Genomic DNA, 17,072 nt, shown 5'->3' with positions numbered 1-17,072 from the left:
GTCCCAACAAAGACAGAAGGACGCGAAAACAGAGAGAGAGAGAGCACGGATGTGCAACGTATTGCACCCCCACCACGGGTAAACCAGCGATACATCCTCAACAGAAGAGGATGAAGAATACACCCACTGGGTAAATGCGATAAAACCCCAGAAAACAAAACAATAGGAGTTAAACTCAACCCAGAAAAATTGGAGACCGGACTAGACGCGATCACTTTCATGGGGCATTGCATCACTTAAGACGGCATTGGAGTCGACTCAGAAAAAGTAAGGGCTATCACTGACATGCCAGCACCAGGAAACATTGGGACACTCCGCAGATTCCTAGGTATGGCGAACTACATAGGGAAGTTTATTCCCAATCTGGCAACAGTGGCAAAATCCCTCCAGAACCTGACTAAAAAAGATGTTCCGTGGTCATGGTCAGATTCCCAACAAGCAGCTTTCGACACTGTCAAAGAAGCAATTGTGAACTCACCTGTCCTTACATACTACGACCCCCACAAGGAGCTGATTCTCGAGAATGATGCATGTGAGTACGGGTTAGGAGCAGCGGTAATGCAGGTGGACAAACCAATTGCATTTGCAAGTTGATCACTATCAGATGCCGAATAAAGATATGCACAAATTGAGAAGGAGATGCTGGCAGTTATATACGGCCTAGAGAAATTTCACTATTACACACATGGAAGAGAAGTAGTAGTTTTGACTGACCACAAGCCGCTTGTCTCAGTCAGCAAAATGCCCTTATCGAAGGCACCAAAACGGCTGCAGAACTTCCTGCTACGGGCTCAGCAATACAACTACACACTACGATATAAACCAGGGAAAGATATCCCATTAGGAGATACGCTGTCGCGAGCACCAACAAGCAAGCCAGAGCTGGAAGAAATAATGTCAGTGAATAATCTGACAATGCTGCCGATACAAGACCACAGGCTCGCAGAGATTCGCCAAAGGAGAGTTGAGGACTCCAACATGAGAGCACTGGCAGAAGTAATCGCTAAGGGGTGGCCGCATAATAAGGAAAGCTTACCCAACTCTGTCAAACTGTTTTTTGATTACAGAGATGAACTCACGGTACAAGATGGGCTAGTACTGCGAGGACAAAGAATAGTCATACCACATGCTATGCGGAGTGAGATGAAACAAAAAGCACATGCCGGCCACCTCGGCATACGTACATGTCTGCGACGAGCGAGGGACCTCATATTTTGGCCAGGAATGTCTAAAGAGATTAGACAATACACCGAAGCCTGTGGCACCTGTGCAACCTATGCAGACCGCCAGCCAGCAGAAGCACAGATCATAGCACCAGTGCCGGAAAGACCTTGGCAACAAGTAGCAGCAGACCTTTTATCATGGGGAGGGAACAACTATCTGATCACAGTAGACAGACATAGCAATTTCTTGGAAATTGACAAAATGGATACGCCCACATCAGAAGCCATGATTGAATGCATGAAAGCGCATTTTGCACGCCATGGAATTCCAGAGGTGCTGACATCCGACAATGGTCCTCAATTTTCGTCTTATGCATTCCGAAGGTTTGCAAGTAAATGGCTATTCATACACGAGACAATATCGCCAGGCAACAGCCAAGCAAATGGTGCTGCCGAAGCAGCAGTAAAAATCACCAAAGGCCTCTTCCGAAAATGCAAAGCATCAGGATAAGATCCATTCCTGGGACTGTTGACATACGCAACGCACCAACTGAAGGACTAAGTACCAGCTCAGCACAAAGACTCTTTGGTAGAAGGACAAGATCAACAGTACCAGCTGTCGAGTTAAAGCACAAGCCACTTTATCCACATTTAACTGATGAAGCATGGAGGAAACAGGAAAGGAGGATTAGGTACCATAAGACGAGGAAAGAGCTAAAAGGCCTCAACGTGGATGATAATGTTCGAGTCCAGCCACCCAGTCCCTACACAAGACAGTGGAGGGAAGCAGCGGTCCGAAAACGAATGACTGGTAGGTACTATGAAGTGGAAGCAAGAGACGGACAACGATACCGCCGAAACAGGCGATTCCTGCGCAAAACGCCTGAGTCAAAACATTCCTTCCCAGGACACCACCGAACAACACACGCAGCTGATGATCACCCTCAGTCTCAAATACAGCCTGACAATCCCATATCACAAAGAGAAAGGATTGCACAGGAAAATGAGCCGACTGAAGAAAACGTTTGTGTAAGGAATGACAGCCAACAAGTGACCACGCGCTCAGGACGCATTATTCGAAAACCTGCGCACTACAACGAATGAACAATTCACCCTCCCCCATGTGGCCATTTAAAACCCTGTTCCTATCCCTTCCCTCTTAGAAGAAAACAAAATAAACACCCTCCCCAACGGGGGGAGATGTTGCGTATAGCTAAACCCCCACCCTTGCCCCCACCTGCCCTTTCTATGAGCTCTCCGAAAAAGGAGGAAGACTGTCTGTATGAAAAAACATGGCGCTCAATAAAGCTGCTATTACATCCTAATTCCGTGTCGTCTTCACTCTGATATTAACCCGTGGACGTAACACTTGGGATCTTAATTTACTAATTATCGGTGAAATATTTTTAGAAAATTAATAATTATTTTACCACAGATTTTTAAAACTGATTTATTCAGACTTGAAATTTAAACAATTTTTTTTTGGGGGGGGGGGTTCGACATGTAATACTGTACTTTGTTTTTAACATGTAAATAAAGTTTTTCCTTTTAGAAATTACGTTTCTTTTATTATCATTCAACACAATAAAAATTAGACATTTAGTAAAAATTATGATAAACCTTTTTTTAAAAAGCATAGTGGTAAATGTTTTCGATTATTTTTACCAATTTCTGACCTCCAATATGTAGTGGAATGGAGACAAAAATAGATGGTTCCATTCAATGCTGGCAAGCCTAAATTTGTTTCCTTCAATAATTACAAGAAACCTTCTCTAACACAGACAGCAATGGCCGAAAATTCATTATCTGAAAGTGTATCTTTTAAACTCGTTGGCCTAATGTTCACGGGAAACATGAGTTGGAACAATTACATTGAGAGCATTGCCAGGACCGCTGCGAAGAAGGTAGGCTCTCTCTACCGTGCTAGAAAGCTTTGATGCCCGAAAGTATCCTGTACCTACATAAGGCCACCATTCGCCCATGTATAGAGTATTGTTGTCATATTTGGGCTGGTGCCTGCTACTAGTCTTTCGCTCCTGGACAAGGTCAAAAGGAGAGTCGCCAACTCCGTACATAATGTTCCAGTAGCTAATGTCCCTAATAGAAGCACCCCCCCACACACGCGCGCACACACATATATTAATGTATTGTTGGTTATATATATATATATATATATATATATATATATATAATTATTTTTTTACTATAATAATTAAATACCTACAGACACTAGTGTTTCATCCTTTCGGGATTCTTCAGTGCAGGGTGTCACAATTACTACCAGTCGAACGATTCGAACCCCGCGACACGAGACATCTCTGGCTCGATTAGCGGAGGCCGTATCCATTCGGCTACCATTAATCGTGTGAAATAGCGTTGAATTTTAAACATTTTAATTTAAATGTTCATTACGTCAGACAGACAGTGATCAAATCGTTATACGACGATCTACGCATAAGAGCTAAATTGACCGACTTTTATTCAACAGAAAGTGCTCAACGATAAGAAACGTATTTCTTAAAGGGGCTGTCATAATTATTTTTTTACTATAATAATTAAATACCTACAGACACTAGTGTTTCATCCTTTCGGGATTCTTCAGTGCAGGGTGTCACAATTACTACCAGTCGAACGATTCGAACCCCGCGACACGAGACATCTCTGGCTCGATTAGCGGAGGCCGTATCCATTCGGCTACCATTAATCGTGTGAAATAGCGTTGAATTTTAAACATTTTAATTTAAATATTCATTACGTCAGACAGACAGTGATCAAATCGTTATACGACGATCTACGCATAAGAGCTAAATTGACCGACTTTTATTCAACAGAAAGTGCTCAACGATAAGAAACGTATTTCTTAAAGGGGCTGTCATAATTATTTTTTTACTATAATAATTAAATACCTACAGACACTAGTGTTTCATCCTTTCGGGATTCTTCAGTGCAGGGTGTCACAATTACTACCAGTCGAACGATTCGAACCCCGCGACACGAGACATCTCTGGCTCGATTAGCGGAGGCCGTATCCATTCGGCTACCATTAATCGTGTGAAATAGCGTTGAATTTTAAACATTTTAATTTAAATGTTCATTACGTCAGACAGACAGTGATCAAATCGTTATACGACGATCTACGCATAAGAGCTAAATTGACCGACTTTTATTCAACAGAAAGTGCTCAACGATAAGAAACGTATTTCTTAAAGGGGCTGTCAATTATTTTTTTACTATAATAATTAAATACCTACAGACACTAGTGTTTCATCCTTTCGGGATTCTTCAGTGCAGGGTGTCACAATTACTACCAGTCGAACGATTCGAACCCCGCGACACAAGACATTTCTGGCTCGATATATATATATATATATATATATATATATATATATATATATATATATATATATTCCGCTGCCTTTATGTTTTTGTAGATTCTAATGTTTGGTTGGTTAACATTATTAAACAAATGATTTATTAAGAACATGAGACTGTGACTAAATAAAGAATACCATAAAGTGAAAAATGAAACTCATACAAGATTCGAACTTGTGTTTCACCTGTACAAATGCACAGGAACTATTTGGGTTGAAAATGTAATTTTAAAAAAATAAATATCTCGTTTTAGAAACCCTTTTAAACTAAATTATTATAGTAGTAATTCTTCTAATGCACTCACCTCCAAAAGACAGAAAGTCTGTTCTGTTTGTTGTCAATACACATTGGCTGGATGAAAATGTAATTTGAAAAAAATAAAATTTATGGGAAAGAGGGCAAACTAACCCAATATTTGAGAGGAATAAAAGACCGAACTCAGATGGATAGGCGACAGTGCTTTTGCTCAAGCAGAGAAAACGGTGAGAGGAGAGGAAAGTCCCTCCCTTGAGAAAGTTCCGGCTCAAAGTGAGAAAGAAAGTGAGACTGAAGGGGACTCAGCAGTTTTCAATTATCAACTGATTTTCTATTTTTTTTTTCTTTAAACAGATATATTTCGGGTTTGTATTACTGTACACATAGATTCGAAAAAGTATATGTTACCGTGACATAGGTTGACATATATTCGACGGGTTTTTAATAGTATTTTTCCTAGTTTTTTATTTATAACACCTTTTCCCAAACTTATCGTGTTAAAGAGAGTCAGACGCCATCTTGAATTTTCTGATACATCGGTAAACACTATGTTTTTCGAGCTGAATAAACATGTTACATTGAATAAAATCACGAAAAATATATCCAGTTTGGTAGAAAAGTAACTTATCTTGCCTTTGGTAACATTTATTTGTTATATATCTGTTTTTTTGACAACTTTTTCGAATCTGTGTACAGTAATACAACCCCTATATTTCTGTATTAGTAACTTTGTATTTAAATTATTTATTTTAATTGAAATCGTTTTCATGAAAAATTATTTATTGTCGCTTTCGTTTTTTAATGTTTTAACGTTCGTTTATAAAATTCTTTATCCTTCGATTTTATTTTCTTTATTTAATATTTATTTTAATTCACGAAATTCATAATTTTTCTTTCTTTCTTTCTTTTATTATTTTTTTCAGTATTTGATTGTCCACTGCGTCAAACGTTCGTAATTTTACATGCATAATTTTTGTTTAAATTTTTATTAAATTTATATTAAATGAATTCAGTTTCATTATAACTTAAATTCTGTTACTTTATTTTCTGTTTTAAGTGCAATCTTTTAAGTAAATTATAAACGAACTTTAATTTTTAAATCCATAAATCAATAAATGTTTATTTACAACTTTTTTTTATTAATTTATTTTCATTTTTATGGTTTCAATTAATACTGAATAAATTCGTTTTTCTTTTTCTTTTTCAATGCAAGTTTTTAATATTTTTGTAAAAACTCTCATTCATTATCGACAGTCTTGCCTTGCAGTTCAACAGATCTCAGGTGGGACGTCATTTATGTTAACGAAGGTCATTTTTTTGTTTATCCCTAAAAAATGCTTGGATTATTTTTTACATTAAACAATAATTAATACATATTAAAAAAAAAAAATTTTTTTAATTCAACACAATACATTTTAACAAAAAATAAAACGAAACTTTAAATTACATTAAATAAAAATAATTTTTTTCCATTTTCTGCGAACTTGCTTTTCCGGTCACCATCTTAAAACGCGACTTCCACGCGTCAAATTCATCTCGTTTTTCTTACAACCGTTTCTTTGTCGAAAGCAGATTGCAATACAAAAAAGTAAGTATTAGTTGAATTTATTTGCTTTTTTTTTTTTCCAATCGTGTAATATTTTTGATGGTTTTAAAACTTTTTTTTTTTTATATTGAAAACGTCGTAAATTCGTTGTTTAGTTATTAATGTAGGTATGGCCATAATAAATGCGGAATTATCGACCCCGATGAATAATAACAGTAAAAACTTGTAAAATAAAATTGGTTCATTGTAATTTCTTTTGTGAATTAAAAAGAAAAATCCCCGAAAGATGAAAACGTGAAAATTGGAATTGAATGTTATTTCTGCATATTTGGACGTAAACAATCAAAACAACGCGATTTTTAAAATTCTCTCAAAAAATGAAATAATAAATTTCGTTAATTTATTTTACAGACTTAATAAAAGAAAATTATATGCAAAAAGAAAAAAAAAGAAGAAAATCTCACATTTTGCTCCCCCTTCTAACGCGATATTATCTTAGTTTTTTTCCTTTTTTTACATATACTGAAATAAAAAAATATATTTGATTTTGGGTCTTTTATATAATTGCTGGGGAGAAAAAGAATTTGGAAAGTATATTAAATTCTTATTTTTTTAAATACTAGCAATTCAACCGTACGCCAGGTTAATTTCTCATTTTTTAACGCTTGGTTATTGTTTGACGTTCAAATTAAATTTCGTCTGTTTTAATCAGTTTTTATAAAACAAAGAATGTTTATATGCGATTTTCACCCCCGATCCTTCTTTTTAAATATAGAGTAAACATTCTTTTATGGGTATTTTCTTAGTTTTTACTTGTATTTCTATTATGGGTGTCGAAAATTAGTATCATACCTATTATTAATGTATGCTAATCTTAACACTAAAGGCCCATAAATACATAAAAAAAGAAGAAAACGTTTCAAGGATGGTAGGCGTTACATAAAACATCACACATAACAATAAATTTTAGTGTTTATAAGAAAATATTTCAGTTTTTAATAAAGACTGCTGTAGAAAAAGAGGTAACGATACTGACAATGACAGAAAAAATGACCAGAATTGCATTGATGATCATCATGGTGAGTGGACGACATTGGTTTGGTAGGAGAAACTTTGAAATAATGCCAATGTTACCATGTTCTTTTTATTGTTGTTCTTCTAGCATGTACACGGCCATCTTGCTAAGGATTATAAGCACATGAATTGCTGATCTCTAACATTTTGATTCATTTGAACTCCGTTTTTTTACTTAAAAATTCCACAAAATTCAGGAAATCAATCTGAATGAAATTTTTAGTATTTTCTTCTTATTATTAAACTATACTTCTATTTAACACAAATTAATTACTAAAACCAAATTGCTTTGCTTCCCATCCTTTATATTTTTATTATTATTAGAATGGAATTTCAAATTTATGCTTATTTCTTTAGAAATGAGCAAAAGTAAGATACTTATTATTTCATCCAACCATATGTGGTCGTAGAATTACCTGGTCTACCACCTATATTCATCGTTGATTCTTTTAGAGTCATGGACTAATTCTTGGCAAGTCTTCCATCTAAAAGAAACAAAAAAAACTGATATAAATCCTGATCTACTGACCCTTTAGGTCATTGCACTGAAACACTTGGTGAGAGTTGATGATATTAAACAAATTATCTGATTTGCAAACCCAATTGTTTAAAGACTAAGTTGCCTATGCATATCATCTAACTTCTACACTCCTTCATTGTCTATTATCTAGGTGCAGAGGTACACTATGAGGGACTAACCAGAGGCACCCAGAACTTGGTATTGTTTTCTGACTAGGACAATCAATGCTGTCTCCCTATTGTCAGTTTCCTTCTTTTTCTCAAAAACTTAGCAAATTAACGGTGCTTTCATACGACTTAAGTTAGTTTGGGACATCCTTCCCTGACAGGTAGAAGGTGCGGGATTGGCAGTTTGTCTTGCTTCTGTTTTTGTGCAAGAGCCTTTAGTATTGATTAGATCGGTTAACATCAGGATGGTTGTAGTGCCATGTTGTGTATCGAAAGGATTGTTCAATTTTCTTTAGTGGATTTTCTGCAAGCTAGAACCATTGTGACAGTACTAGGCTAATAGTCTACTTGTGTGTCCATATTTGGTATAAAAATGACCCACTTCGCTTAACCCACTCGGCCTCCAAACTGAAACTATTGTATATAATGTCATCCTTAACAAAAATGGAATGACATCTCAAACAAAAATCCCAATCAAACCAGTATTTTAAACCATATTTTATTAATCTGTTTAAGAAAATTAATTTCTAAAACCAAATTCGTTTGCTTTCCATGCTTTATAGTTGTAACACTAAAGAGAGGCCACATCAGACCTGTAGGGTTGATGTGACGTTTCTTTTAGTTGAAAGTAATTTTTTGTTCCCGGACGATGACCGGGTTGAAAGAATAAAAATTATTATTAATTTTTATTTGTGAATAAATTCTGAGCTAAGTCTGTTGTTGAAATGGCGGCGGCAAAATTGCCTTTGTAGCGAAAAGTTAAATTACATTCTAGACATCAAAAGCGAAAAAGAATGCATAAAATATGTTAGCCAAAATACGCAGGCGTTTGATCTCCAATGGCCGAAATCATAGTGTACAGTAGCCGAAATTCACACCCGAAATTGGCAAAACTATGAGCCAAAAGTTGGCCTGGGAATTTGACAAGTTGAAAAGTCGGGTTGTTTTTGAAACACACGCAGTGACTCGGCATTGTGTTTAGAACAAAGAAGAGGAAAAAAAAATGAATTGTCCGAAATTTCAAAACAATAAAATAACGTATCGAGAATTGTCATTTGGTGAATCAGGTCGAACGAAAAAAGGGAATTTATGAAATGTTTTTGCTCGGATGGGAAATGTCCGATAAGTTCAAAGCGACAAATGCATTCTTGGTCGTTTGACGTAAACAAAATGTCTGATATAATAAAATGGCCGACAACCAGAACTTAATTCAAAGATAAACTAAAATCCCTTTGAATTATCAAAGCGAAAGGTGAGATCAATAGATAATTTTAAAACAAATAAAATCGCGTGATTTGCTTTAAGTCAAAGGAAAAATAATTTTCCTGGATAGGGGGAAATTCCATTAGTAAGCCAGGGAGGAGTTAATTAATACAACGTGTAAGTTGGGCGTTAATTAAGGGAGGAGTCAAACCAATTTTGGAAATGGACCAATGAAAAAGGGCCCTGTCGAAGTATAATCAACCAATGAGAAAAGGCCCCGTCGAATTATAATCAAGCAATTTGATTGGTCGATGACGAACATGGGTGTTGTCATCATTCCATAATTGTATTATAAAAGAAGTGCAAAATTAGAGATTAAGTCAGTAAGAAGAACCGAGTAGTAAGTGCAGAACAGAAAAGAAGAAGAGAGAATCCGGAACCAGAGTCAAAGAGGCTAAGTCAAGTCACCTCTCTCTCTCTCCTCCCTCGCTTGTTGCCTGATAACTCAACATTTATAACGTGTAGATTACTTAATGAGAATTACGCAAAGTCCGCAATACCGACCAGGTATTTCAACAACAGAAGCTCAGTTGTAGAACTAACTGCTTGCTTGAATTAATTGTCCATATGCTGTAAATACTTCTTTTATGAATTTCCTAAATATATATTATATTAACTAACCTCCGGAGTTTTGTTGCTGATGTGCGTTGATCCGTATACATGTACATTCTTTATTTGCCATTTGTGACACCGTATCCGTCAACGAACACCCAGAATAACTAGACGATCCACGGAGAACAGGCCTTGAGGACCAAGCATCCGAGAAGAATCCCCAACGCCTTAACGAAGAACTCACTAGGTGACGCGACGTACTAACGGTTGGCAGACCTGGTTGCCCAGTTGACATATCATAACTGTACCGACCAGGGTGCAGATCATAACTGGGCAGCAATCAGGGGTCAAGGGCGTGTAAAGCACACGTTGTCAAGGTCACATAGTTACACCAAGCAAAACCAATTTGCATTCTCCTTTGCAGCCCACATTCATATTTATCTGTGAAGTTAGAGGTAATCTAGATTATGTAGAATCTTTTCTCCCCATATCTTGTAGCATTATGTGAAACCAACCTATACTCATCAATTTCCTTTATTTTATCATGACATAATACCTCCTTCTCTGCTCTTAGAAGTAAGACACATATATGCAGACTTGAGTCTATAATCGTAACACCCTCTCTTTGACTAGGGAGCATTATCTAGAATCAGATGATCAAGCCGTCATGTGTTTTAGCCTTTCAACATTTTCTTAGTTACTCATTCTCCTCCAACTCAGGTCTGTACCATAATCGACCATGTCGCTGGGGTATAGATGCAGCACTTTCCTTAGATACTAATGCCTGAGTTTATGTGTTTGGTGTTTCTAATGCCTACGACTGTAGAATTATACAGACACAACACAATGTTGCATTAATAGTTTCTCTATTGACTAATATCTTTTCTTTCCCTGCTGTACAGTATAATAATTAAACTAAATGGTGCAAAGCATTAAAGCACATGTTTCCACAGGCAAAAATAAATGGATGCTAGAAATCTTTGTATGAGTGAAATGGCCACAGCAAAAAAGGCATAGAGAATCACTCCTTGTTAAGAGATAAATTAAGGTTGTCTATGATGAATGTTTATCAAAACTGCATAATATTAATGTGGGATTGCCTCAAGAGTTGATGATCAGAGCCTTATTAGTTTTGATATGTATAAACTACCTCTCTGATGAATTTGTGTCTGTGATGGATATATTTGCTGATGATACAATGTTCTATAATAGACATGATGGAAAAACGGATGGCAAAATACCTAGAAAATGCAATAGCAGAAAGCTTAGAAAACAACCTTCCGTTCCAAGTGGGATGTGGCCGTGAATGGATGGTGACATTCAATGCTACAAAAACTAATCTTTGTGGCAAAAGCTGTGAAAATGAGGGCTTACTGTTCAAACGACCTAGGTGTGTGTGTGTGTGTGTGCTTTGTCATTGCTGCGAAGCTAGGATAAGAAAAGAATTCCAAGATAGTGCCGATGGCGTTTTGTAATGGTATGATCTCGGAAACTCTCGCAAAATCTCGTGCATATATGCAAATCAGTTGGTCTTCGACAACTATGAATTGAGGTCGTTTTGGAAGGCAAAGGAGCAGGAAAGAACGGCCGGTTGGTAATTGTGTATGCTGGATCGTGTTGGTGGCGTGTCACTGTGTCTGTGTGTGTACTGATCGAACCGCTTTCCTGTCCCTTACACATTGGACTTTGAATTGGTTTACATTGGACTTGCACATTGGACTTTGAATTTGTTTAGATTGGACTTCAATTTCCCTTAACGATTACCAGAAGCTTCTCAACAACTGGTAATCATGACAAGTAGCATCCTGTCTGATACCTCATCTTGCAAATTCCTCAGCTTAAACTCTACAGACAACATGAATTGTAACAAATAGATTGAAAACATTGTAAAGGTTGTTGGGTTCCCTTTATCATGCTAGAAAATTACTCAAACCTGAGAATATCCTGTATATCTACAAAGCCATGATTCGAGTACAGAGTATTACTGCCACATTTGGTGTATCCTGCACTACTGTCTTTATCTTTCATAGACATGGTCCGAAAAGTTTATCTCACTTATCTCCGTACATAGTCCTCTGTAAACATAGTCCGAAATAGTTGCCTCTTACATTACATAAAGAAATGCTCCGTTGAGCTATCACCTGTTTTCACTACACCATTTCCTTGTCAAATTTGTTTCCTTGATAGCTGGAAAATTGCTTTTGCGGTACCAGTATTCAAGAATTTTGGTGAAAGATTGGCTAAAGTCTCGTCCCGTCTTCTTTCTCTCTTCGGTTAAATCTTTTAGATGTTATTCAATGAAGGACTAGTCCACTACTTAATAAATGATAAACTTATTTCTGCCCAACAGTATGTATTTAGGTAAACCTGTTTTACTGTGGATCTTTTAATTATTATCTCTAAACACATCATGCACAAGATAAGGCAGAGTAAGCTATGGTAGTAGTCCTTTCTCTGATGAAGAACTGCTTATAAAAATTTAATCATACGCTATTACTGAACGAATACTTAACATAACCAAATGTTTCTTAGGAAAGAGAAAGATCCAGATTGTTCTCGATGGTAATGCATTTAAACAACATGATATTTATATTCCGTACTTGGAACTTAATCATTCCTGATATTCATATAATCTGTTTGCAGTATGGGAAGGAACACTTTATTTTAAGCAAAAATCGACAGTATCGGTTTATGGTCTGTTTGCAAGACAAATGATCTTCCATGGATGAATCTATGAAATTTTTTCATAGAGTACACTATTGCCAAACCTTCTTTCTCCATCTGACTGTAATTTCTGTTTGTGGGTAATAAGACCCTTGAGGTGTGGGTAATTAATTTAGTAGACCCATCATGTAATCTGTGTAGAAGCACGGCTCCTAAACCACATTCACTCGTATCTGCTGCTACAATTAAGTCCTCCTTCAGATCAATATGTGCCAAAGCTAGATATGGTAGGAAACACTTTATTATTTTTTCGAATGCTGTCTGACATTCCTTTGTCCAGTGCCATTTTTTATTCTTCAATAATTCAGTCAATGGCGCTCTTAATTCTTGCATATTTAGGATATAAAGATTATAGTAATTCGCTAGACCCAAAAATGACGAATTTCACTACATTGTTCAGTCTAAGCATGTGTCTAATTGCTTCTGTCCTATTTGGGTTAGGTCTTCTACCTTTCTTATCAATTATTTGTCCTAAATATTCAGTTTTGTACACATCAAATTCACATTTTTCAAGAGCCACTTTGAATCCGTAGTTTGCTATTCTCTCGATTACTTCATGAATATTGATTTTATGTTCATCAACATTTTCACTTCTTATTAGAATGTCGTCTAAGTAAGCCATTTCCAAATCTACGTCTGCTAACATGGTATCCATAATTTTTTGGAATAATTTGGGGCTACTTTCAAACCAAAGGTCAGCCGTTTTATGGCAAATAATCCTTTATGAATATTTATCCTCAGGTATTTTGAAAAATCTTCCTGGACTTTGACCTGCAAATATGGCTCTGATAAATCAATTTTTTCTACTTGCTTCATATTAAACTTTTTAGCACAGAATAAAACAACAAAATTTAAGTTCTTTTTCATTTGGCTTAATCAATTTAAGTTTTTACAACTTAGTTTCCTCGTTTGTTCAGACTCTATGGTTTTCTTTTTTCATTCGACCATGTGTGTTCCGAATTTTTTTTTAATTTGTTTTTAATTTAAAAAAATTTTTTTTTAAATTTTAGTTGTTCTGAGAAAGAAAATTGTTTTTTACATTTCTGAAATATAAGCTCATCTTCCGTCTCCAAAATGATATATCCTTCTTTAGGTTATCATAACACAGGACATTAACTGAAGGTTTATACAAAGGTTTATTTACAAAAGGTTTACAATGTGAGAATCTGTTTCACTCGGTGTCATCGAACTCTCTAATTCCCAGAGGAGTATTTCTACATTGTCTGTATATTATTGTATGGAGAGGTACTCGGTCATTCTATTACAACACACACAAGGCCAAAGCAATGCATATTTTGAATAAGCTGAGAATATATTGACCAGATTTTCTCTCTCCAAAAAACTGCGAGCATCGCTGAAGCAACAAGTAAAAACTATCGTCTGCTACATTTTCATTGCTGCATTCGACTCTATTGACTGGAAGGTCATACATGCTGATGGCATGTCTTCAAATTGCTCAACTTAACCAAAGCCTAATATCTTTCCACATGCACCAAAGTTTGCATGTATGGTCAGGAGTCATCCTTCTTTGACATACATTCTGGCGATCGATAAAGATGCATTCACTTACCTACGCTCTTCATTTATACACAATCGACTGGATGACATTGAACACTTTGGCCAACTTTCATGGTGTAACAGCTGGCCCAACAAACCTGGAGTGAATGCAACAACACTTACCCATGACGTCTGTATTGGTGTGTCTCTTTAACAGGGTACACAAAGTCTTGCACTCGGTCGAGTCTTGCACTCCAACCTGCCACATCGCTGCAATGTTTCATCTCTGGGCCTTTTTTATAAGTATGTTAAATGAATGTGCTCTGAGGAACTCATAGCACTTGTGACCATTTAGCATATTTACTCCTGAATTTCCCGACAAGCAGTAAAATCTCACTTCTTCAATCTTGAGACGTCAAAAAGCTTTCTACTCTAATAGTTCCTTTTTTCCTTGTACTGCTAGACTTAGTAATTCCCCTTCTGTTTTTCTCGTACCGCTAGACTTTGTAATTCTCTCAATGAATCTATTATCTTTGACTGCACTCGAATGCAGAATTTTAAATGTAACAGACATACACCTGGTTGCTCAATTCACTGCATCCTCTGTATACGTGGTCCTTATTAGTAAATGTAACAGACATACACCTGGTTGCTCAATTCACTGCATCCTCTGTCTACGTGGTCCTTATTAGTAAATGTAACAGACATACACCTGGTTGCTCAATTCACTGCATCCTCTGTCTACGTGGTCCTTATTAGTAAATGTAACAGACATACACCTGGTTGCTCAATTCACTGCATCCTCTGTATACGTGGTCCTTATTAGTAAATGTAACAGTCATACACCTGGTTGCTCAATTCACTGCGTCCTCTGTATACGTGGTCCTTATTAGTAGGGTGAAAAGATAAAAGAAACAAGGCAAAATCTTTAGCATATGTACTCCTGATTAACCTGACAAGCAGTAAAATCTCATTCAATCTTGAAATGTCAAAAAGTCTTCAATTCTAATAGGTTTTTTCCTCATACTGCAAGACTTTGGTTCTATGATTGTACTAGAATGCAGAAGTTTAAACGTAACAGACATTTTCTTGCTTAAGTCACTGTAACATCTGTATACATAGCCCCAATTAGTAGCTCTTCATGTCCTGCTTGTTTAGGTTAAAAAGTAATAGAAACAAGACAAAATCTCAATTTCTCTCAACAAGAGAAAGACTTGAGTTTGCATTACCAATCTACTTTTTAAAGTTTGGTTGCTTTACATCTACATGCAACCGTAATTGTTTTCAAATCTTCATTCAATTATCGTTATTCTGAATTTATTGTAATCAACTGTTCGTTTTTAACTCAGTTGGCATAAATGTTATGTAGAGTACAGTTGATCCTGTGTCCATTACTGCAAAAGTGGAGTAAGCTCTGCCTATTACAATTGGGTGTAGTCGAGACGTTGTATGTCCGTCATCAAACATCTGACTCGGAATAACTTTCAACACATGAAATATAATTTGTTATTCTTATTATTCGAAATAAAATAACGAGCCTAGTTTTATTACTGAATATTTTTTCCCTTAAAAGCTCATTTGAATAAAGAAATTTAGTTATTAAAATTTCTTATGTTTTTAAGGATTTATAAAAATAACTATGGCAAAATATTTTTATACAAAATGACGATGCATTTATAAAATATTTAAAAACGTTTATTCAGTTTCAGATATTGTCATTGTTTACAATATTTTACGTACATTTTTAAACTCTCAGTAAATGTGATTTTGTGAAAAAGAATATATCTGTTACACATTTCGATTCATTTTGAATATCTTTATTGTTTCTTAAAAAACTTAATTCTATTTTTATTTAAATAAAATTAATATTAAAAATATAATTTTATTCAATACAATGAAATATCAAATTAGGAAATATTTGATAACATGTGAAAAAGATGAATGAATTTATTTGGTATTTTATGTAATGTAAACAAGTATGGGTTATTTTGGTGATTTTGATATTTACCTTAGATTAATAAAAAATCCTTTCTAGAAAAATTTTAACGAAAATCATAAAAATGATTAAAGAAGAAATTAAAAATTCCCGTCACGCACATGTTTTAAAGTGTTTCTACGTATTTTTAAAATGTTTGAAACTGATGACCCCACCCGCACCCTATTCCCTCTTCTGCCCAACCCCCTGCTCCCAAACTTTAAAAAATGCTAATGATTACATGTCTGGCTATGTCGCCAAGATATGGGGGTCTCAATTTATGTTAAATTCATATAGGAAAGTTATCCCCTACGCTAAAATGTTAAAATTTAATTATTTGAAAAAAATCTCTTTTTTATATTATTTATAAAGGTCGTTGAATTGTATTAACCACGAAAAAGTAGATTTTAATGTCTTTTGTGGGGTAAACTACGCTGGATAAGCCATAAAAACCAAATATTTTTTTAATATGTAAATTGACCTAGTAGTTGTTTTTACATTAGAAAAAGATTTGCTTTTGTCTTTTGTTTGAAAACAATTCCAATTAGCAATGAAAAATACAAATAAAATAATCGTAAATAATTTTTGGACGCGAAAAATGTCTTTATAAACTATTTCTGCAGGTTGTTTCGTACTGAACTACCAGATTATAAAACAATTGGAAAACATATATTTAGATATTTGGAAGCGGGTTCAGTTTTACATACAACGTTCAAGTAAATCGATCGCCCATTTTCAGAACCATTTTATAGCCCAAATTTGAGTTTGGCTCTTTCAGCCACACCCCGCCTCAATTATTAAAATTTTGTTTCCTTTTTTAGCAACTTTTCACTTGTAGAAAAGTTCGGGTTGCCCCCACTTCATTATTTTATATTAATTTATTTACAAGTGTTTAAGGATGTTTTTGTATTTAATGACCTGTGCTACTTTTCAAATAGTACTAGTCTACGTGGTGGGCCTTTTT

This window comes from Euprymna scolopes, chromosome 46, assembly GCF_053919585.1.
Source record: "Euprymna scolopes isolate OS-2025 chromosome 46, ASM5391958v1, whole genome shotgun sequence".
Taxonomy (NCBI): Eukaryota; Metazoa; Mollusca; class Cephalopoda; order Sepiida; family Sepiolidae; genus Euprymna; species Euprymna scolopes.
This window is presented reverse-complemented; position numbering follows the sequence as displayed.